A 24,665-nucleotide genomic window follows, 5' to 3' on the forward strand; every position below is an offset into this window, starting at 1 on the left:
ACGCCTATATATTGGATTAGATAGACAGATTGATAGATGGGGAATAAGTTTTTATCTTGTTTTGACCACATTTATTTCTAATCTCTGTTCATAGTAAGTCATTCCTAATTGATATGTCATCTATTTCACATTTTGAAATATGAAGTTCTACTTATGTGCTACATGTACATAATGTATATATGTTGTGAATGTCACATTCTACTTATTTTATTTGGTGAACCTGTCTCTTCAACCTTATATAACTGTGTATAATCATTGAGCAGTTTTTGATAATTAAATGGGGAATATATTCAACAAAGAAAAATGTGACCTCCAGCCTTCATTTTTTCATGGTTCCATTTCGTTGAAGTCAGTATTTACTGGTGTTTGAGATCTTCATGTGAAATTTCGTTTTATATGAAATCCTGTCAACATCACCTGTTCTTTCAAAGTTGACTTCAATCATGATATATAATAAAAGTAGTCCACATTTATTGAGTGCTTACTGCAGTGCTTGAAGAAGTGTTCCAAGAGCTTTTTTTCAATTTTTGAGGTAAGGTCTTGCTCTCTCACCCAGGCTGGAGTATAGTGGTGTGATTATAGTTCACTGCAGCCTTGACCTCCTGTGCTCAAGGGATCCTCCTGCCTCAGCCTCCTGAGTAGCAAAGACTACAGGTGAATGTCATTGTGCCTGGCTAATTTTTATTTTTGTTTTTGTAGAGGAGAGGTCTTGTTGATTACCTAAGGTGTCAAGAGCTTTACATGTGATGTATATAACAACCTTGTAAGGTGTACACTATTATAATCCTCATGTTACAGATAAAGATGGGAGGGCACACCAACTTAAGTATATTGACAAGATGACACAGCTAATAAATGGTGGAATGAGTTCTCAAACCTTGGCAATGTGCCTCAGAGTTTGTGTTCTTATCAACTATATATACCATACCATGTCTTCTAGATACAAGTCTTCTTTTAGTCTCGGAGCCCTTATTACTGAAGAGACATTCCTTATTTCAATAGTTATTTAAAAAGCAATTTAGTTCTATCTCTCCCCACTTTTTTTTTTTTTTTTTTTTTTTTTGTATTTTTAGTAGACATGGGGTTTCACCATGTTGGCCGGGCTGGCCATAAACTCCTGACCTCAAGTGATCTGCTTGCCTCGACCTCCCAAAATGTTGGGATTACAGGCATGAGCCACTGTGCCCGGCCATTGCTCCATCTCTTGCCATGTGACATACTGGTTCCTCTTTACCTTCCAGCATAAGTGTAAGCTTCCTGAGGCGCTCACTAGAAGCAGATGCTGGCACCATACTTCATGTACAGCCTGCCAGAGAACCGTGAGTCAAATAAACCTCTTTTTTTTAAAAATTACCCAGTTGCAGATGTTCCTTTAGAGCAATACAAAAAGGGACTATCAGAAAATTGGTACTGAACAGTGGGGTGTTGGTATAAAGATATCTGAAGATGCGGAAGTAGTTTTAGAACTGAGTAATAGGCAGAGGTTGGAAGAGTTTGGAGAGGTCAGAAGAAGACAGGAAGATGAGAAACATTTTGGAACTTCTTGGACACTTGTTAAGTGGTTGTGACCAAAATGCTGATAGAAATGTGGACAGCGAAGACCACACTGACAAGGCTTCAGATGGAAATGAGAAAGTTACTGGGAACTGGAGTAAAGGTCACCTGTATTATACTCTAGCTTAAAATCTTTGCTGCACTGTGTCCATGTGCTAAAGATTTGTGGAATGTCGAGCTTTCACAGCTCAGATTGATGACCTGTAGTAGCAGATAGAAGAAATTTTTAAGCAGCAAATCATTCAAGAAGTGATTTGGCTGCTTCTAACAGCCTGCAATCAAGTATGGGAACAACAGAAGGGCTTAAAGTTGGAACTCATAATTAAAAGGGAAGCAGAGCCTAGCAGTTTGGGAAATTTGCAGCCTAGCCATGTGATAGAGAAGGAAAGAGTATTTCCAGGAGAGTATTTTCAAGACAGCTGCAGAGCAACCCCTTGCTAAAGAGGTTAGCATGACTAAAAGGGAAGTGCTAATATTCAAGACAATGGGATAAAGGTCTTGAAGGCATTTCAGAGTTCTTGATCTGGCCCTGGAATCATCTTTCCTTCTAGGTCTCTTGGCTTGTGATGGGAGACAGCACCTCCCCTCACAGTCCAAGAGGCCTAGAAGAATAGAATGATTCCAGGGGCCAGCCCTGGGGCCTTACTGCCCTGCTCATCCTGGAGACACTGCTCCTCATATCCTGGCTGCTCCCTCTCCAGCTATGGCTCAAAGGGCCTTGGGTACAGCTCAGGCTACCTGTCCAGAGGGTATAAGGCATAAGTTTTGGCATCTTCCATATGTGGTTAAGTCTGTAGGCTCACAGAATGCAAACATGAAGGAGGGTTGGCAGCTTCCATCTAGATTTTAAAGGATGTATGGGAAAGCCAGAGTATCCAGCAAGAAGACCACTGCGAGGGCAGAGCCCCTCCACAGAGACTACTAGGTCAGTGCCAAAGGGAAATGTGGGGTTGTAGCCCTTACACAGACTCGACACTGGAACACTGCTGAGTGGAGCTATGGGAACGGGGCCAGCACTCTTCAGACCTGAGCATGGTAGAGCCACTGGCAGCTTGCACCCTGAGCCTGGAAGAATTGCAGGCACTCAACTCCAGTCCATGAAAGCAACCACAGGAACTGAACCCTGAAAAGCCACAGAGGTGAAGCTGCCCAAGGTCATGCATGTCCACCCCTTGTGCCAGTGTTGCCAGGTTACAGAACATAAAATCAAGGAAGATTATTTTGGAACTATAAGGTTTAATGTCTGCCCTGCAGGGTTTCAGACTTGTGTGAAGCCTGTCACTATTTTCTTTTGGTTGATTTCTTCCTTTTGAAATGGGAAAGTTTACCCAATACCTGTACTGCCATTGTATTTTGAAATCAAATAACTTGTTTTTGATCTTGCAACCATATAGGGGAATTTGTCTTGAGTCTCAGATGAGACTTTAGACTTTGGACTTTTGATTGAGTTGATGCTGGAATGAGTTAAGACTTTTGGGGATCATTGGAAAGACATGATTTTTTTTTTCCAATATGAGAAGGACTTGAGATTTGGGGGTGCAGGGACAGAATGAAATGGTTGGGATATTTATCCCCTCCAAATCTTATATTAAAATGTGATCTCCAATGTTTGGAGCTGGGGCCTAATGGGAATTCTTTGGATAATGGGGGCAGATCCCTCATAAATGTCTTGGTGCTATCCTCATGGTAATGAGTGAGTTCTCACTCTATTAGTTCATGTGAGAGCTAGTTGTTTAAAGGAGCCTGGCACCTCCTCTTCTCTCTCTTGCTTCTCTTGTGTCATGTGACACACTGCTCCCTTTCACCTTCCACCATGACTGGAAGCTTCCTGAGGCCATCACCAGAAATGTATGCTGGCACCATGCTTATGTACAGCCTGCAGAACCATAAGACAAATAAACCTCTTTCTGTCTTTTTTAGACAGTATTTCACTCTTGTTGCCCAGGCTAGAGTGCAATGGCACAATCTCGGCTCACTGCAACCTCCACCTCCCGGGTTCAGGTAATTCTCTGGCCTCAGCTCCCTGAGTAGCTGGGATTACAGGTGCCCACCATCACACCTGGTTAATTTTTATATTTTTAGTAGAGAAGATGTTTCACAATGCTGGCTAGGTTAGTCTCAAAAAGCCTAACCTCAGCCTCCCAAAGTTTTGGGATTACAGATGTGAGCCACCATGCCTGACCTAAACCTCTTTTCTTTATAAGTTTTTTGTTTAGAATGCAGTTTAAATTTATGGATACCCAGAATAGTTTCATTTGCTTGAATTGTTGTTACACATACAAACAATCCAACTTTTATTGTTTTTCTATGTGAAAATATCATTAGAGATGGCGGGGAAAGAAGGGAATCAATGAATTGTGTAGACACTGAATTAACATGACTATCATCTTTTGTATAATTAACAATATTTGGCAATATGTTTTGTTGTTGGTGTATTGTGACATATATCAAATGCAAGCTTTTTCTACTAATAAAGAGCCAAAATGTGTTGTTGACTTAAAAAAATATAAATTAGAGTAGATCCAGTGTTATCCTATTATAATCACTCTAATCATCTGTATTCTTACATATATGTATGAATTTGGGAGGAATGGGTACAACTACAATTGCCAGGAAGATATTTAACCCATATTCTATTTTATCTGTCTTGCACATTTGAGCATATTAGAAGAAAAGAAGTTAAGCATCACTGATCTAGCTAATCAACTAATCTTACAAGATTGTTAGCTGAAGTTTGAGAGCCAAGTTGGTGTCGGCTAATGTATGTATACCTTAAGGCACACTTTAAAATTATTGCCCTTTTTCTTGATTGGGCTTGGATGTTGAATCAGTCACTAGATAAGGTAAGCGTAAGTGTTATTTAACCATCGTCCTATAAGACACATTGGCTAGGTTGGCCCTCCAAGCATACCATTGTAATAGCCCGAGTCAGTATTTCACACGTGAAAATGAACACAGGAGCTACTACAAAAGCAGTTCCTTCCACTGAGTGCCAGAAAGTATCAGAGAACTGGTAAAGTGCTTCAGAATGAAAAGAGCTATAAGAATGTGAGATCTTATTATATCATATGGGAAACAAAACAGTGGAGAATAAATAGCATTCACCTGCAGGGGATCTATAACACTGACTTTATCATATTCAACTCAATAACTTCTTGCTTTAGTTGGAGAGGTGGCAAGGGAGTGGAAAATTACCAGGTGCTTAAGGAAAAAAAAAAAAAATAAAACAACCAAAAACCTGCACCAGGCACTGACTCACAATTTCCGGGCTGAGAGTAGATGTCATTAATGACCCTTTTTATTCATGCAGAGGTTCTCAAAGAGGAGCATAATGTTCCATTAGTAATAATTGAAAAAGTCTTCATTCGGAATTATGTCAAAACCTAAAGATGATGCTTCTGCCAAAACATTTTGGTGACAAATGTGTGAAGTATTTGACAGAAGGTGCCACTGCAGGTTGAAGCAGCTTCTTGAGGAGATTCTCAGAGGATCTGGAGGAAACGGGTTAACACGAGACTGAGAGCATCAGCACAGAATTCCCACCTTAGGTCCTAGTCTTTGAGAATCACAGCGCTCCTTCTTATTGATAGTCCAATCTTACTTGCATGCACCAGTTTTAACCGATGTTGGTGGAAACATGAAACTCAGACAGATTGGATAGGTAGGGCTTCCATTACGTAATCTTGACTTTGATTCTTTCCGTATAATGGCGACTGTATGAGCTCATGGGAAGAGAGTGATAACATAGACTATAACATCAGAGACACAATTTCAAGACCACAAAAGGCCTGTTCTACTCCTGCTTCCCTGTGCCAACCTCAGCTGGCCCGTCTCCTTTTCGTATTGCTTCTAGACCTCCACCTCATTTTTCATTTAATCTTTTCTTCTTGATGCACATTCCAAGTACCAGACTGCTCAATATATAACACCTCAGGGTAAAAACTAAGCTGAATGTTGCCCTGTAAAAACTAAGCTGAATGTTGCCCTGGAAGTCATGCTGATTTAAAGAAAAAGTAAGTAACACTTTAGTCTCGCTCTGCAGGCTCTACTGCTCCTTTGTGCCTGTCCTTCTGTATGGATGCCTCATTCATAGCACATATTTTACTTTATTGTTAAGTTTTTGCATGTGCTTTTTTTCTTTCTACTAAACTGTAAGTTCCTCAGGTCTTAGGACTATTTTACTGAATCAAAACCTTGCCTCTAATCACCTGTGTAGACATAGGCAACTTGGTGAACTTCTCTGAGCCTTGGTTTCCTTATTGGAAATGGAAATAATAATAGTTAACTATTTTATATTGCAAGGATCTAAGAAGGAAAATCTTATACGATATATTGTCATAGTGTTCGGCACATCATGAATGCTTATTACAAGAAGGAAAATAGGCATTGGGCCTAAGATAGTGGTTAAAAACCAGCCATGGAATAAAATGTCTCCAGTAATCTTAAGTTCTCTGGAACTCAAGGAATTATTAAGGCTGTCTTAGATAAGCTCTAAATTTAATCTATTGTTGCGCCCTCTGGACCAAGCAGGAATTTGGCTAGGTGATTGAAGCAATCATGGTAGAGTTAATGGAATTAAGAGACTCAGGTGGAGGAACCAGTTTTGGATGGTAAAATGGAATTAGTGTTATACCAACCGTCACATGCTCAAGTGAGTTTTGGGCACAGGTGATATTAGAGAACATATAAATTCATCCAGTAATTACTGTGCACCCATTAAGTATCTCTAAGTGTTATGGCATATAAACATGTATCAAAGGGAGATGATTGGGTCCTAAAAGAAAATCAACAGTTCGGAGTAATTTGTTTGCAAATTTATAGGCTCATTCCAAGTAATATACACTTCTTGTGTTCAATATGGTATTTTTATAGATTCTGGGTTGTTGTTCAGATACAGAGGTGTTGCTTTTGCCCTTTCAGCCTCACATGCATTTAGAATTACTTTTCTGATGGGACTGGCAAGTTTGAATTGATCCACCCAGTTTCCCTTGTGATGGCCAGCTAAGATTTATGTCAGATCTGATCAGAGTTAACTGCAGTTTGTGACCTTACAACAGATTTTTTTTCTCTATAAATTTAACTGGATGACACCAAGGTTCAACCTGAAAATTTGCCTCAATAGCAATAGAGTCTGACCAGTTTTGCTGCAGTCCAGAGACAGCTGTCGGGGACATAATTTTCAAAATAAAAATAAACTTTATTCTATATGATCATTATTTGCGGCCTTGTGTGTGTGCATACGCACTTTGTGTGTGTGCCTGTGTGAATACTACTACAGTATGGGTTGGAAGCCAAATCTAGCCTATCACGTTTTTTAGAAGAAGGTTTTTTTCTCATGCCTATAATCCTAGCATTATGGGAGGCCAAGGTGGGTGGATCATGAGGTTGGAGATGAAGGTCACCCTGGCCGACCTGGTGAAACCCCATGTTGTAAAAAATTAGCTGGGTGTGGTGGTACGTGCCTGCAGTCCCAGCTACTCGGTAGACTGAGGCAGGGGAATCTCTTGGATCCGGAAGGTGGAGGTTGCAGTGAGCCGAGATTGCGCTATTGCTCTCCAGCCTGGGTGATAGAGCCAGACTCTGTCTCAAAAAAAAAAAAAAAGGGGTTTTTTTTTGGAGCACAGCCACCCTCATTCATTTAGATATTGTCTATGACAATACAGACTTTGTGCATGTTCTACCACTGCGAAACACATTGGAAATTCTGACAAAGTTAAACATATACTTACCACGTGACCCAAATATTTATACGATGACATACTATTCAGCAAAAAAGAATTTAATGCATGCAACAACATGTGTGAATCTTAAATGCATTATGCTGATTGTGAGATGGCAGATACGTTTGTATCAATGGTATACATTTGTAAAGACTCAGCAGAATGTATCTTTTTGTACATAAATTCTACCTGAATAAAGTTAATTAAAAAACCCCAGTGTTTGAGAAAGGCAGACAGAGATAGAGAGAATGATGATGAGTCAGAAAAGGAATTGGAGACAGAGGCGCATAAGAGGGAGACAGTAAGAAAGGGACAGGTGGAGAGTGAGGGCATGCTATTGGTTACATTTCCCAGCAAAGATATAAGGTGGACAAACTCAAAATTGAAAGTGAACTTTTTATTGCGGGATTCTGAGGTTATGTTCCAGGCTGTACAGCAAGTGCCTTACATAACTTCTTTAGACAGTTTTGTTTTGCAGTTTCATTTTTTTTTTTTTGCTGTGATTTCAGTGGAGTCAACAGTCAAGTCAAGGAAGAAGTATAGTTTTCCATTTGCAGTGGGAAGTTGTGCCTGCATGCTTGGTGCACAAGTCCTTGAGGCAAGAACAAGCCACTTAGGTCCTTAGTGACACTGAGTGACAAGCGAGGGTTGCCTTTGGAATCCTCCACCTTCTCTCTTCTGCGCTCTTTCTCCATACCTCATCGGATTGCTTCATCTCCCAGAAAGTGTCCTGTAACCTAATTTTTTTCCTTCTCAGAATGCTGCCTTCATTCCCCACTATACATCCTTTCTCAAAGAGAGATTAAAATGTTACCTCTTAGCAGAAGTTACACTAACAGGACTTTCTTAATCCAAAGGTGGGCCCCTTAGGGTATTTCAGACTAGCAAGGGACAGGCAGTGAATGTCTCTACACCTCTAAAGTTAGACTACTGAGGCACAAGCTTAACTTTGCTAACTTGCAAGGCTGTTTTCACGAACCCAATGCATATGTACAGTCTGAATTAATTGGTAATTAGAAGTGAACAGAAAATAGCAGATCCTTTGTACCCTTTAATACTCCCTGTCTTACAGGGTCCCCTAATATCTATCAGTCTGTACTGAATATGTTTTTGTTTGTGTTCCTCCAAGTATTTTAGTACAATTTGTACTGCATTACAGCACCTTGCAGTTTCTAGTCCTATCATGTGTATAAATCTTGCCTCCTTATACCTGCCTTAGTTCCCATTTGTCAGTAAAGAGAGAAATTATTACTCCTTCACCTTCCTGTAAAATCTTCTCATTGCTCAAGGTATGTATGTGCCACCTGGCAATAGTACCAGCTGTATCACCGAAAAGATGGGACTTCCAGCATGGATGTTTTGTTAAAGTCTGGCAGTGTTGCCTTGTGATTCTGATGCCTCCCCATTGCTTCCCCTTTCCTGTAATCCTCAGTCCTCATCTGTGGCCTTTCCTTACTTCTTGCATTAGCCTGTTATTTCTCTACCTCTGACTCCAATATCACGTTTCTGATTCCAGCCTCTTTTCTCTCCAAGTTTCTCTCACTTCCACCGTATTTACTCTGTTTCCTGGTCCATCATCTTTTTCTCAAATCTATGAGTCATGGCACGTCTTCACTTTCTTTCTGATCTGCACTAGATCACACCCACCCATCTTTTGCCAATACTGTTAGCTCTCTTCCTCTTCATCTTTCCAACACACCCTCCTAGCACAAAAAGATGCTGGCTCAATCCAGTCAACACAATTATTTGTTTGTTTGTTTGGTTCTCTTAAACTTCGGGCACTATGGCTATTCAAGAAAACTTTATATAAATTATGGCTTCTATAAATTAATAGTTCATGGCTTTAACACATTTTAATAGAACATTTACTATGTGCCAGACACTGTACGAGGTTCTAAGCATGAAAGCTTAAAGAATGTTGACTTTTAGGTTCTGTGACCAGCATGAATCTCAGAAGGGAGGAAAGAAGAATTGAGAGAGAGAAAAAAAAGAGAGAGAGAGAGGAGAGAGAGCATGAATTGTTGGCAAATGGTTTAATTCTCAGGTGCAGTCCTTCCCTTATTACATCAGATGAGCAGGCTAGAAAGGTCAGTGGGGAGGTTGTGAAATGAAAACAGCATGAGCATGAAGTCATGAAGTCAGATAGACCAAGATTTGAATCAGAAAGGTCGAAGTTGAGGGCAGACGGAAGGCTGTTGCAGCCAACTGGCAGTGATGAGAACTTGAACTAGGATAGTGACAAGGACACTTGAGAAGAAAGAATTTTTATCTGCTATCACCTGACACTTTAATCTAAAGGCAAATAGCATACCAAAGGTAAGAAACAGTTTTCAGCTGTTAGAAATGCTATGCTTACAAGATGGCAGATTTTCAGATGAAAACGGAACATGCTCTTAAAAGATTTCTGGGACAACAACTCGGGAAATCAAAGGCAGTTGAGAAAGGACAGAGTCTTTGTTTCTTCAGAGAGTGAAACAGTCTACCATTATATGGTAGATAAGTAGTCCAGAGCTGTAATTTAATTTATTACCATCTCAGCACACACCACATGCAACCTTCTTTAAGTGTGTCTGGGAGAAACCTAGGAAATCAGCAAAGGTTCTTTGCATCCAGCCTGCTGGTGCCTGCTGGTGCCTGGCGGTGCCTGGCGGTGCCTAGTGGTGCCTAGTGGTGCCTGGTGGTGACTGCTGGCAGTTTAGGAGCACATCTCTTACAAAACGTCACCATGTTAGGGACTAGGTCCAGCTCTCCATTCAGTACAGCACTGTTGGGGGGTCTCTATGGGTGCTAGTTTCCCTCTGCTGGCCAGAGAGATTAGTGACTGCCCTCCTGGGCCCAGAGGGTAGCTGGATACTTTCACACTCTACCTTCTCTCTCTCACTCTCCTCTCAAAATTCTTTTCATACTGAAAAATGCTTGGTAGAAGAAAGAACATATGACAGTTGGAGGAAGCCAGTGCTCCCACAATCTACCAGGAGGTGTATTTCTGGGGCAAAAGATAGTGATAATTTTTGTTTTTTTGGTGGAAATGTCAGAGTTTATAACAACTCAGAAAGAGTTTTTTTTTTTTTACACCAAATGTCTGCATCATAATATTCTTGAACCATCCTCTTTCTTAAGTCTAAACTAAGCCTTCCTCTCCCCTCCCCTTTCCTCCCCTCCCCTCCCCTTCCTTCCCCTTCCCTCCCTCCCTCTCCCCTCCCCTCCTCTCCCTTCCTCTCCTTTCCTCTCCTCTCCTTTCTCTCCTTCCATTTTCCCTCCTTCTTTCCTCCTATTTTCTTTCTTTATATATGTATACATCTAACTGATAAAACAAGATTATTACATCATTCGAACATTTGCTTTGGATCAGAACTTTCTTGCATTAAAGTTCTGACATAGGCCAAAATCAATAAAACAAACCAAAAAATGAAGCAAACACACACACACACACACACACACACCCCTCTACTAAAAAAAAAACCCAAAAAACAAATAAGTAAGGAGTGAAAAAAAAGTTATTCACCTACCAGGACAGAAAATAGAAAAGGAGATAACAGTAGATGGGAGAATTCAACACATTTTTAAAAGAAGGAAGTAGAGAGACAAGTGTTAATTATCTTAGCAGACTGGATGAAGTTGTAACTAGGTGCCTGTAGCTGTAGACACTGATGTGGAATGAATCGATTCCCTCTGCAAAGCCCTGAGAGGTTCAGCATTTGGAGGCACTGGACTGAACGTGGGGTGAAGCAAATGGCTGCTTACAGAGTAATTGAGTCCACAGGTACCCTTTCCTGTCCACAAAGCTAGGGGACAAGGTGGTATCCTCCTTCCTCTCCTGTTAGAATTGAGGTTTATACCATGGAGAAATTATACTACAAATGAATATCAGTCTCTGGGACAACAGTGAATATATCGATGTGCAGGGCTGAGAGATGAGACTAAAAACAAAGGAACTGAATGAATATCTACAGAGGAAATCATGAAACGTCTTCACTGTTTTCCCATGATCAGCTTCTAGAATGCCAAGAGCCAGAAACATTCATCCTGTTGCTTTCCCATGTCTTCCTCATCTTCACAGTAGGACAGAAGATTGGTTTCTAGAGAAAGGACATTCAGACGAAATTTCTGGCTCCCTTGAATAACAACCTCACTTTCTTCTTCTTTTTTTTTTTTTTTTTGAGGCGGAGTTTCGCTCTTGTTACCCAGGCTGGAGTGCAATGGCGCGATCTCGGCTCACCGCAACCTCCGCCTCCTGGGTTCAGGCAATTCTCCTGCCTCAGCCTCCTGAGTAGCTGGGATTACAGGCACGCGCCACCATGTCCAGCTAATTTTTTGTATTTTTAGTAGAGACGGGGTTTCACCATGTTGACCAGGATGGTCTTGATCTCGTGACCTTGTGATCCACCTGCCTCGGCCTCCCAAAGTGCTGGGATTACAGGCTTGAGTCACCGCGCCCGGCCCAACAACCTCACTTTAAAAAAATCATCTTGCAAAGACACTTTTGAGGGAAAGTTCTACCTTTGCATACAGAACCGTGCTCATTCTTAAATGTGAAAGCCGAGGATTGTCAAGTAGGGGAAAGCCTCAAATATGAATGAGAGTAACTAAAACAAACAGGAAAAAGAAAACCCAGACAGAACAGAAACATTACAGGTAGGGAAAAATACATCTTCAAAAATTATTATCAGTATTCTTACAGAAATAAGAGAAGCAAAGGAAAGCTACTGTAGTGGAATATTCAAGAAAACATTTAGAAAGAATAGTAGAAATAAAATATTTAATATTATGGTTGGAGAAAGTAGGAGGTCTGCTAGAAAGTAGAATGAGTCAAAGTAATGAAAAAGTATAGAGAAAAAGGTAAGAAAATTAGAGGATCATTTCAACAATTGAGCGATGGTATTTCTAGAAAAAAATAGAGACAATGAAAGTATGTATCACCAAAGAAATAATATCAAAACATGGCTAAAAGCAGAAGGATATGTCTTCTAAAGTAAACAGGCTTACAAAATGTTTAGCACAATGTGAAAATACACACAGAAACATAAAATTTCAAAACAGGAAATCTCAGCACAAAATTTCAAAATAGAAGAAAAGATTCCAAATGTTGAGAGAGAGACTCTGAGGGCAAATGTGAAGAGAGAGAATCTAGATTCCGTATCAAAAGCAGAAATGTGAATGACATATAATATCTCCAGAGCGACACTGGGTTCTAGAAGACACGTGCTAAAAATTCTGAGGCACTAATTTCCAAACTAGAATTACATACTAAATGTATTAGTCAGGAATCTCAAGAGAGACAGAATCAATAGGAGGGAGCTAGAGAGATTAGATAGGTGATAGATAGATAGATAGATAGATAGATAGATAGAGAGAGAGAGAGATAGAGACAGACAGACAGACAGACAGACAGACAGGCAGACAGGACTTGTTAGCGGAATTGGCTTTTGTGATTATAGAGGCTGAGAAGTCCCATGATGGGATATCGGCAAGCTGGAAATACTGGGATGCTGGTAGTGTGGCTCAGCCCAAGTTTCAAAGTCTCAGAACCAGGGAGGCCAGTGGTATAATTATCCATTCAAGGCTGAATGCTTGAGAACCCACAGGTCTGCTGGTTCAAGTCCCACAGTCCAGATGTCAGAGAGACGGAAGTTCTGATGTCCAACTTTAGAAGGTTGTCCTAGCTTCAGGAGATGAAGTGAATTTGCCTTTCCCCTGCCTTTTTGTTCTACCCAGGACCTCAGCCAGTTAGATGGTGCCTATACACATTGAGGGTGGGTCTTCCGCAGTGAGTCCCTACCAACTTACATGTCAGTTTTCTCTGGAAACACCCTCAGAGTCACAACCTCACAGTCACACTCAGAGATAATCCTTACCAGTTCTCTAGGTATTTCTTAATCCAGTCAAGTTGACACCTAAATCAGCTTAACCAATTGTGTTGGTTAATTTTGTGTCAATGTGACTGGGCCATGGGTGTCCAATATTTGGCCAAACATTATTACCAGGTGCATGTGTGAGGGTGTTTCTGGAGGAGATTAACATTTAAATCAGTAGACTGGATAAAGCAGGTTGCCTTCTCCAATGTGGGTGGCCCTCATCCAATCTGTTGAGGGCCTTAATAGAATAAAAAGGTAGAAGAGGAGAGAATTTGCTCTCTCTCTGCCTGACTGCTTGAGCTGAGCATTGGCCTTCTCCTGCCCTCAGATTGAAACTTTTACCACTGGAACTCCTTTTTCTTAGGCCTTTGGATGCAGACTACAACTAACTATATGACTGCCATTTCTGGGGTCTCCAGCTTGCTGATTACAGGTCATGGAAATTCTCATCTATCATTTCTTAAGTCAATTCTATATATGTATATATATGTATAATGTGTGTGTATGTATAGTGTATATATATATATATATAGTGTGTGTGTGTGTGTGTGTGTGTATATATATATATATATATATATATATATATATATATATAATATATGTGGAATTTTCCCCAACCCCTTTAACATTCAATGCTTTAGAAAATACTATCTTAAAAAATAACCACAGTTTAGACTTCATTATATTTATTTATTATTATTATTATTTTTGAGACAGAGTCTCACTCTGTTGCCCAGGCTGGGGCACAGTGGCGTAATCTTGGCTGACTGCAACCTCCACCTCCTGGGTTCAAGCGATTTTCATGCCTTAGACTCCTGAGTAGCTGTGACTACAAGTGTATGCCACCACATCCAGCTAATTTTTTTATTTTTAGTAGACACGGGGTTTTGCCATGTTGCCCAGGCTGGTCTTAAACTTCTAGCCTCAAGTGATCCACCCACCTCTGTCTTCCAAAGTGCTGGGATTACAGGCATGAGCCACTATACCTGGCCACCTTTATTATATTTAAAAATTCATAAATATATTTTAAAATGTTATAATTAGCATCCTCTATATGCATGAATATAAGAAGAGCTATCTTCTAGTTATCTCTTGGAAATATATGGAATTTTATACACATATTTCATATATAACATATATGAAATATTATATACACACACACATAATATATGGAATTTTTCCCAACCCCTTTAACAATCAATGTCCTAGGAAATACTATTTCAAAAGAATAACCAAAATTTAGCCCTTATGATATTTAAAAATTTATAATTAGCATCCGCCATATGCACAAATATAAGGTGAGCTATCTTCTAGTAATCTCTTGGAAAAAAAGAAATTACGTTTGAGCCTATACTTTCTCATATTATGACATGGTTTCTCAATTTTTTTTTTTAACAAAGCATTTTTTAAAAAAAGACAGATTATCCTTAAATTATTTCAATTAAAGCTCTTTTTTATTGTTTAAAAAAATCTTCTGGTGAAATTATTAAAATAAAAGAAGGCAAAAATATTGGTAATTTAGTCATTTCCGGGGATATAATCTCACAATTGCAAGTTTTTGATGTCATCGTAAAACACTTAAAAAGGCAGTATAGGTAACTGGTTAAATTGTGGAATGAATATTAAATAAATTGTAGTGTTATAATTATCTGTATCACAATTGTTGAGTGAATGAAATGACCCATTGTCCAAATGATACGTGAATGGGTACTCGTGGGTTGAAGTATGATTTCTGGTGATATATGATACATGATTTCAAAAGTATGGCATCTTAAATGACATCGATGACAGTGAAAAGGATGTACTTTGTAAAACTGTGTTAGTTGACCCAAAATGTGACTTTAATGATGAAAAACTTATTTATACTACAGGTGCACATGAACAATTTGAGTACAATTGTTTCATGAAATGCGAAAGTTAGAAGAAACATTATGTCTAAAATAACATTTTACTTTATTTAATCGGAGACTTTAAATATGTATGTATAACTAAATTAGGAAATGTTATTAAATATTATATGGGATTCTAATGGCAGAGAATTGCTTTTTAATAATCGTAGTGTAATTTTAATCTTTTTAGGCTGTCCTTCAATGATTACCACTTTCCAGGCTCAAAGCCATTAAAATTTTCTCTTTCTAGATTTGTTCTAATTCCTCAGTCTGTTTCAAGAGCTGCAGTGATTTGGAGAGCATTGCATTTCAGAGAGGAACATACTGGTTCTCTTTTCTGGGTAAATGCTAAATGTGCTCTGCTTTTTTTATTGTTACATTTTACCTTTTTATTTATATTTGACCTTTTTGGATAATATCTTATCACTTTATTGACCTTTGAGGCCACAACACATTGGGCTGATGTTTTTAGCAGTCTACAATAAATTCTCAAATCCATTCCACAGGCCACAACTTAGAGTTCATAACCCCTTGTCTACAGTTAAGGTTTCGATAATTTTTACCTAATTGTGTTGCTTTTCACTGTACTTGCCTGCAATGAAGCTCACCTACACTTTCTATGTCAACTCACACAGGACCTAACCCATATTTAATCCAATCTCTTTGTTTTATGTGCAAAAATACAAAATATAAGACCAGGGAGGTTAAATAACTCATTCAGAACCACAGCTGTTTGGTGGAAGAGTTGGAACTCCTGGCCCTCTGTCCCTCCTCTTAGTACACTGAAGATCTGAAAAACAAGAGGAAAATGTTTGCCTTAGGTTCAGGATAAGACTTTCCACCAAGTCAGTAGAACCTTTATTTATCATGGTTCCAAGAAGCAAAAAAAACAAGCAATAGATTAAACCTACCTGGAGGCCCAGCATAAAACTTATCTCAAATAAATTTCCACAAACAACATTCGCCAAGTATGAAAAGCAAAGGATTTCCATCCAAAGTCCTGATCCAAAGTTTAGTTTAGCAGCCAGCCGCGTGAACTTGGGCATGTCAATTCAACTTTCTGAGCCAAGCTTTCTTTTCCTTATCTCTAAAACAGCACACCAGAAATCCTTTCCAACTTGTTGATGAGAACAAGGCATGGAGGCAATACCAGTGACCTCCATGATGGTGATCTCAGGCAAGTCACAAAACCTCTGTCTCCAGTTTCTTCATCTGTAAAATGACGGCAGCAATACATCCTATGTAGGGACCAGTTAAAAGGTTAAATGAATTCACTTTTGCAAAATAGTTAGAACAATGCCTAGCACCTAGTGTTATAGAAGTTTTAAACATGTGAGAAATAAACATATAATGAGTTAGAAGAGAAGACATACAAACGAATCAGGAATTCATGGGGAATGATGGGCTCTCATTTTCTTTCACTCTCTTTGTCTCTCCTCATCCAGCTGTTCAGTCTCCTCCCTCACTTCAAACATCCCCCTCCTGGAGACAAGTGTCTTTTAACATAATGATTTCTTAAGCTATGCTGTTACAGCGATCCATATTCGCAAGTTTGAAATTCTTTGTCATCTTGCTGCCCGGTTCTGAATACCTTCTGTTTGCTTTGCTTGAATGTAAGGCATGAAGGGTGTGTAAGATAAAGCTTAGGTTTGTTTGGGCAGAGTGAGAATAATGAGGGAACAAGGGAATCACGTGAAATCTTCAGGGACCTACAAAGTGGCCTGAGGGGTAACCTAAGGGAAACAGTGTATAAGAAAATATTTGCATCACTGTCATCACTTTCTGGAGTCCAGAAAGTTCCATGATGAGGCCCCTGGACAGCACAGCCCTAGACTACAACGGCAGTGATGTCCCCTGCAGTTGTGTGAACTGTGGCTCTGAACCCATGTTAAATGGACTTCTTGCTGGAGACAGAATGAGCCCAGATGCCTTTGTAGTTTTAAGGAAAGGTTACAATTGTAATATGATGTGGAAAGGTTATAATGGAAAAAACATGTGGGGTGTTGTAGGAATACAGTAGAGGAAGAAAATAACCTGGTCTGGATGGATTTGGAAATGCTTCCAAAGTAGATGACAACTTAACTCCAAAATCAATCAAGCTTGCCCAAGACACTCAGTGTTCATCAATCCCCATTTTTTGTCCAGAATTATATCAGACACTTCCAAGGAAGAGGAGACTTATGGTCTTGTTGTGGAAACCTTGTTTCTATAAAGTGTCATTAGTCTATAATAAATATAGTCCATGATAAGGGATTGTGGCAGACGTAAGTCATGTGGAAGAAGTTTTCATCAGTTCTGTGAGTGTTCGAAAGGCATACTATAATCAAACTGAGATAATAGAAAAAAAATTCTGCTCAATGTAGTGAAAAATTTTTTCACAGTCAGAAGCTATGTGGAATGTTCTTGTTATTATATTTAGATGGAGCCCTTGTTACTATGTTTAGATGGAGGGAGGTAAGGAATTGCAGGGGGATTGTTATTTGCTGGGATAATGCTAATAATAGAAAAAAGTAAATTTCTTACATCAATGTCTTAACACAATTTAAGATTAATTCGTGTTTATGTAGTGAACAGAATTTCACTACATTCTTGTTGGCAGATTTCATTATGGCAGGTGACTTTCTTCCTTGTGGTGACTCAGGGCACCAGGCTCCTTCTTTGTCTCTATCATCTCCTTTAGCTTTAGTGTCCTCTGAGCCTGGAAAACAGAAGGTTAGGAAGGAACAAGAAGAGCTGCTCCTTAGCTATCTTGGCCCAGAAATGACATAGATCACTTCTGTTCACGTTCTGTTGGTGATAGTTGGTCATATGATCTCACCTAGATCCAAAAGACTGGCAGATGTGGTCCCTGGCTGGGAAGCACATCCTAGTCAAAAATCTGTTATATGGAAAGAAAGCTCCAGTTTTGAATGGACATTTGACCATCATTGCCACAGGATTGAAGCCTCACATGAGATGTTTCATTAGATGACCTTTAAGATCCCTAAAACTTGGAATTCTTTGAATCTATTAGGTCCTTATTTCCTCTCAATTACTTCGTGATTTTGGACAAGTCACTTATCTTCCTCAAGCCTCAGTTGATTCATCTATAAAATGAGATGAACAATATTCTGCTTTAATTAGAAATGATTGGGGGCATTGTGAAATTTAAATAAAATAATGTGTGTGAAACTTTCGCTTTGACTTGGACCCATAATTGAGCTTGGATATTTTTTTCCACATGTCCTTGAAAGATTATTATAATGCTCTGATACCAGAACATATTGAATAACTTATGTTTCTATAGTTTTAGTTTTCACCATTCATTAATTTCTTGAAAGATCTTAAAGTATTTCTTTTATTCAAGAAAATAAATACTACAAAAAAATACTGCCCCAAATAGAATATTTTTGCCTGTGATATAATTACATCCATCCCTTCAATATCATATACTTGTTAGGGCACAGAAATATGGATCATCTGTTAGTTTTTTGTTGTTGTTGTTTTGTTTTGTTATTATGAGATGGAGTTTCACTCTTGTTGCCCAGGCTGGAGTGCAATGGTGCCAACTCAGCTCCCCGCAACCTCTGCCTCCCGAGTTCAAGTGATTCTACTGCCTCAGCCTCCCAGGTAGCTGGGATTACAGGCATGTGCCACTACACCCAGCTAATTTTTTTTTGTTTGTTTTAGTGGAGATGGCGTTTCTCCATGTTAGTCAGGCTGGTCTTGAACTCCCAACCTCAAGTGATCCACCTACCTGGGCCTCCCAAAGTGCTGGGATTATAGGCATGAGCCACTGCACCTGGCCATCATCATCTATTAGTTTTGAATGACATTTTGAAGTTAAAATAAAAGAATAGATGTGTATAAAAATGTTTATGAAGTTTAATGGTATACAGATAAAATATATGACTATTGTTACTATTATAATACAACTTTAAACAGAATATAGGAGAGTGTAAGTTCTAGTTAATGGAATATTCTATTTAACTGAGATATATCTCTCATAATATTTGGAATCTTCAAATCATGAACCTAAAAAGAAACAGAGAAATCACTCACTTTGCTTTTTTATTTAACAGATCAAAAAACTGAGGCCTAGTGTGACTGTCAAAGATTATGCAGCAAGCTTTCAGCGGCCTTGGACTAAACACGGTGATACACAAGATTTATTTCTATCTAGGATTTCTAAGACTTAATATATTGTTTCTCACTATACCATGGTACTTACTTGTCAAATCTTTTGAAAATTATGTTGTTGTAGAGTAGCCAAAAATATAAAAAATATAGGAGATTGGGCAGAATGTACATGTTCTTCACAAATGCCAGAAGTTTTCTCTTTTGGGCAGCTTTTATATAAAGTGTTTCCTATAGTCTGATGTTTTCTACTTAAATTTGTGGTTTACTGAGACTTGTCACAAAATGGTACAGTTTATATTTTATTGTGTCGTTAGTAGCTGTGACATTATTAAGCATAGTGTCCCACTGTAAAAGGGTGGATTTGGCCAGGTGTGGTGGCTCATCCCTGTAATCCCAGCACTTTGGGAGTGGGAGCTGAAGTAGGCAGATCATGAGGTCAGGAATTTGAGACCAGCCTGGCCAACATGGTAAAACCCTGTCTCTACTAAAAATATAACAATTAACTGGGTGTGGTGGGGGTGCCTATAATCCCAGCTACTTGGGAGGCTGAGGCAGGAGAATTGCTTGAACTCAGAAGGTGGAGGTTGCAGTAGGCTGAGATTGTGCCACTGCATTCCAGCCTGGATGAAAAAGCAAAACTCCCTCTCAAAAAAAAAAAAAAAAAAAAAAAAAAAAAGAAAAAAGAAGAAGAAGAAAAATAATAGGGTGGATTCACTTGCAGCAGAATAAAAAAACTGGGAGTAAATGAGCACTTTGATGATAAGCACCACAAAATAGAGAGATAAGCAGATGGTGATAGCTGAAGAGACGGGAAGAATTTGAATTTGTCTGGGACTCTGGAGTTCTCACCCTCCCCCTTACATTCTATATTTAACATCAAATGGCAGAACAAGGTCGCTAAGAGTAAGAACCTGGAGCCCGTCCAATCCACTGGCACCAAAGCCATGCACTTTGCGACTCTGCTTCTCCAGGCTGTTCATGTGAGGAGGATAGATGACAAGGGGATTCCAGAGAAATTACTTTGCCCTGAGCTGAGAGGATGACCATCAACACACCTTCGCCAGTAGGTCAGAGGAAGCTCTCTAAGGATACATAAATGTTTGCAGAAGTAGTGGAGCATAGTCACCAGTTGCCGTAATAGCTGTGGAGAGAAAGTCCTGATCAGCGTGGATGTTGTCACAGTTTGGGGTTGCTGGTTTCTGGGTGCTGTAGTTGTGTACGTGTGTGCACGCACACATCTATGTTTGTGTAGCCATCTGATATAGGCAGATATCATTTTGCCTTCTGTGTTTTGTATAGTATGTGTCTTGATCCTGTCTCCACTTTTTTAAATTTACCCTTAAATACTTCTGACTGCCTAAAGTATTTTTCTCTATCCTATCTCAGTATTTTTACGTATACTCCTAATTATATTATAAAATGATGGTTTTTGTTTTAGGCTACCAAGTTTGGGGTGATTTGTTATGCAGAAATAGAGTCCAAACATGTTTTTCAAAGGCTTTCCTCTTGAATATATTTAATACATATTAACTTTACTTCCTACATTGCATTAAACTATCTCTGTGATCTTAAATACATCCCTTCCCGCTTCTGGCCCCACATTCCACACCTTTAATAGAAAATGTCTCAAGGATAACTTGCAGGGTTTTACACAGCATCTTGTGTTGCTCTTTATTGCTCCGTTGGTATAAGTTTTATAACTAACTGAACATGCACGTCAAGCACAATACCCTCACTAGAGCCTCAGCATCGTTTGCACATATGGATTATTATCACTCCATCATATGTTATTCACATAGCAGCCAAAGTGGTCTCTGAAACACAGAAACCAGACTCATGATACCATTCTGCTCGAAACTCTCCAGTGATTTCCATCTCTCTGAGTCAAATCCAAATGCCTGCTTATGCCCTGAAAGGGGCTGTGTGATTTGGTCCCTGTCCACCTCTCTCATATTAACTTCCATCACTTCTTGTCTTCATTCAACTCTATCTGCATTGACCTTCTTCATTCTTGAATATACCTCGCTCATTCCCATCTTCGGGCTTGTGCATTTGCTGTTTCCTTTGCCTTCAAGCCTTTTCCTGATTTTTGCATCTCACCTCCTTGCTTCATTCAGGCGTCTGCTTTTTCTCTGAGTGCTTTTTCTGAGTAGCCTTTTCTTACCATCCTGTCTGGATTTGTCCCTAAAACTCACCCTTTTGACATTCCCTGTCCTTGTCTCTGCTTTACTGTTTTTCATTACACTCATTACTAAGTGAAGTTAAGCTATGTATGTAACAGGTCACATAATCCAAATTTTTCTGTTTTCCTAGATTTATCTCAGGCAGCAAAGGTGAAAGCAAAAGGTGTTAATTGCTTGTACTTAATAAAGAAGAGTGTCATAACTTTTGTATGTGTATCTATGGGAGGAGGCTTAAAAAATTCTCCAGTGGCTCTCAGCCACTCAAGGGTATGTAAGCAGATGTGAGATGATTGATAAGAGAACACCGGAGAGCACGTATCTCTCTGAAGAGGGATGCCAATGCTGTCTTTTTTTTTTTTTTTTTGAGACGGAGTTTCGCTCTTGTTACCCAGGCTGGAGTGCAATGGCGCGATCTCGGCTCACCGCAACCTCCACCTCCTGGGTTCAGGCAATTCTCCTGCCTCAGCCTCCTGAGTAGCTGGGATTACAGGCACACGCCACCATGCCCAGCCCCAGCACTTTGGGAGGCCGAGGCAGGTGGATCACGAGGTCAAGAGATCGAGACCATCCTGGTCAACATGGTGAAACCCCGTCTCTACCAAAAATACAAAAAATGCTGTCTTGTTTATTGAGTCTCTCCCCTTGAGGGGAAGGAAACTTCCTCTTTAGCATAAACCAAGTACATCATTTGCAAGAAAATTGCTCAGCAAGTATGACTTGTATGTCTAGATTTGGGTCAGGGTGGAGGGTTGGCAGACACAGAGACTGATGCGGAATTTCTGCTTCGGGAGCCCCTCTCTGAAGGTAGAGTGAGTGCATAGGGCTACAGTGAGAGTAAGCTACATTAACTGATAGTAAGACAAAGATGATCATGTTTTTTCGGAGGACAAGGTAGACCTGAGCAAGTGCCCAGCCTTTAATTTTCCCGAAGAGACCCTTACCCAAGAGAGTTTCCTGCCAGTAGAAGGCACTCAGCAAAAAAGCTGGAGGTGGTGCGCAGACTGTTACAGCAGGGCTGCAGGTTGGAGGGTGACTTGATTGGAAGGCAAGACTTTTGTCAAGAAATGCTTCTAAGAGAGGTATCCTGTGAGAGGAGATCACCAGAAGACCTGCAAAGTTCTCCATAAAAGAAAGGGCCAGACTAGAGTTTACTGAACTAAGACCTGCCCTGCCCCTTAATTGTCCTTCCTCTCTTCTCTCCTTCCTATTCCCCAGCCCTGGAAGAATTAAGGGCAACAAAATGAAGTACAAAGAAGACTAAAAGATAGGAATCTAACCTTATTTTGTATCCCTTTCCTGTTGCAGATTTCTTAGTCCAAGCTGGAAGATAAGCTAAAATCTAAAAATTGATGAGACAGTGATACTTTGATATTAAGTTAGAATTTAAATTTCTGAAAATAAGACTGCTGAATAATAAATATCTGGAAAGGATGAGAAAAGCCATCCAGTGCCCTAGGTTTCTTCTAGAAATTAGGAAGAAAGCTTCAACTTATCATATTAAAAAAAGGTTAGTGATGCTTTAAAGAAAAATATTTTTTCTCATAAAGTAAATTTACTACACACACACACACACACACACACACACACACACACACCCCACATTTATTATCTATTTTCTGTCCCTTAAATCAGAAGGTAAACTTCTTGAGGGCAAGGTCTTTGTTTACCTTTGATCACTGCTGTATTCCAGTGCTTAGAAAAATGTTGATACCTTGCAGTTGCTCATTTTTTTTTCTTGAAAAATGAATTCTATAAGGATTGGAATAAGCTGTTTTTATCTGGATATTGTAATTCCTTCCTTGAGCTATTCTGACTCACAACTCCTGTAGGAAATATATCCCTGTGTAGTCCAGTGAGTTGGCTGGAGATAAGAGTGAGATAGAGATTTGGTGCAAACTCACAGACTAGCTGTGTGTCTGGTGGGCCACTGAACTGTTCTGAGCCTCACTTTCTATATCTGTTGAATAAGAATCTCATCACTTATCTGACAAGGTCATGCACATTCATAGTGCATACCCCGTTTCGAGTTGATCATGTCTACTAACTGTTCTTTCTTCTCTTCTCTCCTGCAGAAAGAATAATGTCTTGTTAGGCCTTGCTGAGGTTTTTCTGGGCTACAAAGCCATTGAACTTTTGAATTGAGAAAGGTGACTGTGATTTGCAGCAGGAGCAGTGTTTTCTCTGGGAGTTCTCTGCCTCAAAGGTGATGGATGGGCACCTCTCAGGCATAGTTCCTTGATCAATAAGCCATAAAGTCTCAAATTATTTTGTTAGATCCATTGATCAAATCCATCGAATTTGTCCCAACTCTTTTATTTTTAAGACGAAGGGTAGTGATGTTCAGTTTCTCTCTTCTTGCTACTTTCTTTCTTCCATTTGGCTTTAAGCTGCTCTGAAGCGGTATGGGAAAAGTGAGAAGAGGAGATGGAAGTTACTCCTACATATTGATGGAAAGATGCTCGTTTTGGCTGTCTGTTTCAGAATGAAGCAATGTGCATTCCCACTTTGGTCTTTTAAGAGGTTCTTCAATACACTGGCTTTGGAGCACTTTTGCAATTTGTTTATTCATTCATTCATTTTTTCATGCAATTATTCAGTAAATATTTAATATGTGCCAAGTACCATGGGTGAGTTATATTTGCATGGCTGTTTATTTCTCTGTATGTCCAACTAGGTTCAGATTCCAAGGGAGCTGGGAGATTTGCTAGGTCCCTGACACATGGAATTTGCCAAACTTTTATTGTTGGATGGGTGAATTGAACTGTTTCTTGTGTACTCAGCTAGGTAAAGTAGTTAGTCATGAATTTAGCAAACGTTTACTGAGTACTTTTGAATGAAAGTAATAATGCCTAACTTTCAGGGTTGTATGATAATGAAAAAATATACAGAGTCCCTAGCACATTTTTAGGTACAAAATAAATTCTTATTAACTTAGAAATATCATTATTACTATTGTTGCCTGATAGATTTGAGCTGTAGCAAAGGAGTAACACTTTCTATTTATTTTGTTGGTTTATTTTGGAAAATCTTATTGCTGAGAATCTCTGGCCCTTATACAATAAATAAAATGATTCTGTTGAGAATAGTTCTTAGTATTGTATTTGACTTTTTTTCTGCCCTGTTCCCACAGTGTACACAGTTATTTAACTCAAGAAGGATACCACCATATAGAATTACCTGACCCTCAGGGATTCTAGAAAGGAAAAGTTATAATCAAGTCTCATCTTAGTGAGTAAAATACACTCATTCTTGGAAATAAAGACATTTAGCTCCTACATAAGGCAAGCTGCCTCAGGTAGCTTAACACATTTTTTTCCCAATGAGAGTTTTATTTACTCTTCTTAA

The 24,665-nt window shown here is 39.3% G+C and overlaps 1 long non-coding RNA gene across 1 annotated transcript in view; it reads left to right on the plus strand.

Annotated features, from left to right (window-relative positions):
* The window catches only part of LOC141582229 (uncharacterized), a 108,944-nt gene that overhangs the window by 77,277 nt on the left and 7,002 nt on the right, over nucleotides 1-24,665 (plus strand). The window contains exon 3 of the long non-coding RNA XR_012515035.1: nucleotides 1,242-1,319. This is a non-coding gene — a long non-coding RNA (uncharacterized LOC141582229). The remainder of the gene's footprint in view (nucleotides 1-1,241; nucleotides 1,320-24,665) is intronic.

Source organism: Saimiri boliviensis, chromosome 19, assembly GCF_048565385.1.
Source record: "Saimiri boliviensis isolate mSaiBol1 chromosome 19, mSaiBol1.pri, whole genome shotgun sequence".
NCBI lineage: Eukaryota > Metazoa > Chordata > Mammalia > Primates > Cebidae > Saimiri > Saimiri boliviensis.